The sequence below is a fragment of the Pangasianodon hypophthalmus genome, chromosome 6 (assembly GCF_027358585.1).
Source record: "Pangasianodon hypophthalmus isolate fPanHyp1 chromosome 6, fPanHyp1.pri, whole genome shotgun sequence".
In the NCBI taxonomy this organism is placed as follows: Eukaryota; Metazoa; Chordata; class Actinopteri; order Siluriformes; family Pangasiidae; genus Pangasianodon; species Pangasianodon hypophthalmus.
This window is the reverse complement of record NC_069715.1, coordinates 31,043,566-31,046,964: the sequence shown is the minus strand read 5'-3', so window position 1 is coordinate 31,046,964 and position 3,399 is coordinate 31,043,566.

The following is a 3,399-nucleotide window of genomic DNA, read 5'->3' as shown; positions in this document are numbered from 1 at the left end:
GCTACAGCTGATGTTTTTAGAGCATTGCAGGAGCGCTACGTTTGGAATGTTAAAGCTAGACCTTATGAGAACCGGTTCCATACTTCACTAAACGTCCAGCTAACGTTCTGCTAACGTTTTACTAATGTCCTTCAATGTTCCAGTAATGTTCTATTAATGTTCTGCTAATGTTCTACTGATGTTCTACTGATGTTCATCGTGAGAGTGTAATGAGAAATATTTGAAAGGTTTTCAACTTCAGAGATCATTTTTGGCTGTTTTAAAGGAATAAATCTTTGTTTTTCTGTAATCCAACATTAACATGAAATAAATTTAGGCCCACATGCACACATGGATGGGAAAAAAAAGATTATTTATTATTAATCAGAATTATCATTTAATACATCGAAATCCGATCAAATACCAAAATCCAGACCTGAATGATTTCCCAGATGTCCTGTTGCACTTGGACGTCAGCTACAGTTGTAGTAAGATCTAATCTTTATTTCCATTCAGTTATTGGGATATTGATAACATTGGACTCCTGACCCCTCAGATTGGACCTCTCAGATATCACTTCTCAGATTGTATGACTCAGATTAGATCTCTCGAATATCTCTTCCCAGATTTGACCTCTCATATTGGACCTCTAAGATTAGACTGCTTAGATGGAACCTCATTGGTTGGACCCCTCAGATTGGACTGCTCATGTTGGACAGATATCACTTCTCAGAATGGATCTCAAATATCACCCATCAGATTGGACCCCTCAGATTAGACCTCCTTGATATCACTTCTCAGATTGGACCTCTCAGATCGCACCCATCTGAATGGATAGAAGTGTGGCATGAAGACTGCGGTGTTTGGATTGGATTGAGGAACGTGGCTCCACATCTTGGCCGTGTTTACAGATCTGTGCCCATTGTGAGTCACCGAGTCACTGAGTCACCGAGTCTCTGAGTCACCTTCCGCTGGCTCGTTTGTTTTACTTGCTTTCGGGGAATGTTGGATCAGATCCAGTGATTGTGCGGACATGAGTTCATGCAGGAGACCGACTGAGAGAGAGAACAAAGACGAGGCCTACGTCGTTCATCTGCTGCAAACACGCGGAGAACCCGAGGAGCTGAACTCGTCACGAATCGTCTCCTTCAGAGGCACTTCAGGGTCTTGACCACAAACGTGTGTTTTATTTCCGGGACTGAAATCCACACGGCTCAAGCAGGCCTTTAGTCTTTAGTCACACGTTCCCAGTGCCTCGTGTTAGCATCTCGCTAATGATGATGTTAAATGGAATTCATGAAACAGACTCGTGTTTCTTTAGTTACATGATGTAGAAAGTTTCAGGTGAAACAGAAGATTTAGGAAATAACTCACGCCTGGATTTTGGAGAATCATGTAAAACTGTGCAGCGTTGCATGATATTGTTGGTTTTTATTTAATAATAATAATTTTTCCCCTCCTATGTGTGCATGTGTAAAGCTGGGCATAAATGATATAAATTCCAGATGTTTTTACTGGTTAAGAAATTCTTTTTGGCAGTGAAATGATGGAAAGTGATGAACGTTGCAGAGCTCTAACAGGATGAAAAGGTCAGTTTAGATTTTTGTCTTTAATGAGCACAGTAGTGTTTTCATATAGATGCAGTATACAGTATACATCCACAGTCCTGTGATAGCTTTTCTGCTTGGGTGCTTTTGTGAGATGAAGTGTTTATTGCGATGGTGTTTTTTGCGATGGTGATTATTGTGAGGTTGTTCATTGCGACTGTGTTTATTGCGACGGTGTTCATTGCGGCGGTGTTTATTGCGATGGTGTTCATTGCGGCGGTGTTTATTGCAACGGTGTTCATTGCGATGGTGTTTATTGCAACGGTGTTTATTGCGACGGTGTTCATTGCGGCGGTGTTCATTGCGACTGTGTTCATTGCGGCGGTGTTTATTGCGATGGTGTTCATTGCGGCGGTGTTTATTGCAACGGTGTTCATTGCGATGGTGTTCATTGCGGCGGCGTTTATTTGCGACGGTGTTCATTGTGGCGGTGTTCATTGCGATGGTGTTCATTGCGGCGGCGTTTATTTGCGACGGTGTTCATTGTGGCGGTGTTTATTGCGATGGTGTTTATTGCGACGGTGTTCATTGCGATGGTGTTCATTGCGGCGGTGTTTATCGCGACGGTGTTCATTGCGATGGCGTTCATTGCGGCGGTGTTCGTTGCGATGGTGATCATTGCGGCGGTGTTTATTGCGATGGTGTTCATTGCGGCGGTGTTTATTTGCGACGGTGTTCATTGCGGCGGGGTTTATTGCGACTGTGTTCATTGCGGCGGTGTTTATTGCGACTGTGTTCATTGCGGCGGTGTTTATTGTGATGGTGTCCATTGCGGCGGTGTTTATTGTGATGGTGTCCATTGCGGCGGTGTCCATTGCGGCGGTGTTCATTACGGCGGTGTTTCGTGTGGCGGTGTCCATTGCGGCGGTGTCCATTGCGGCGGTGTTCATTACGGCGGTGTTTCGTGTGGCGGTGTCCATTGCGACAGTGGTGACTGCGACAGTGTTTGTTGCGTTTTTTTATTGGGATGTTTTTTATTGCAGCAGTGTTTATTGCAACATTGTTCATTGTGAATAATAAACATTCTGTGTTCTGCATTCTGTAATTAAAGTGATGACCGAACGTCTACATTTAATCCTCCACAGATCTGATTTATAGCTGAGCATCATGGCTGCTGGCCATCACCATAAATCCTCATCAGAAAGTTCCTCAAGGTCCTGCGTCCACCGTGAGAGGACGAGACTCGGGTGGGTCTCAGCGTCGTCTAGACCGGAAGAGCACCGCAGGAAGAGGCTGTAATTAGCAGCGATGTTTGATATCTGCAGTTTATCTACATCAAAGCTGAGGTTCTCTCTGTGTTCTCCGCTGGGACAAAACACAGGAAGAACATGATAATGAGAGCTTAAGCCATGGTTTAGCTCTTTATAATAGCTGGGAGATGTTTCCCAGCGTCCCACGCCTCGGCCACACCTGCGAGATGGCAGGGACAGTGCGACATCAGACGTTATCAGACATTATTAGCCATTATCAGATGTTAGTGTGACGTTAGACAGACGAGGCGGTACGTGAAGGTTTTTTTAAACAGCAACAACCCGGATAATTAACTCGTGCTTTAATCACTGCTCGGGACTCAGATCATGTGTTTTATTTTTGTAGCAAATCAACTGTTTCCAAAAACACAATTTATAGCTGAGTGTAAAAGTTTGTACGCCTTTATTTCAAAATGAGCCATTTAATCATGTCATTATCACAAACAGCAGAAAATGAAATCTTAGGAAAGTATAGGCAATTTATTATTATTATTATTATTATTATTATTATTATTATTATTATTATTATTATAAACTATAACAAATATTAAATTATTGAATTT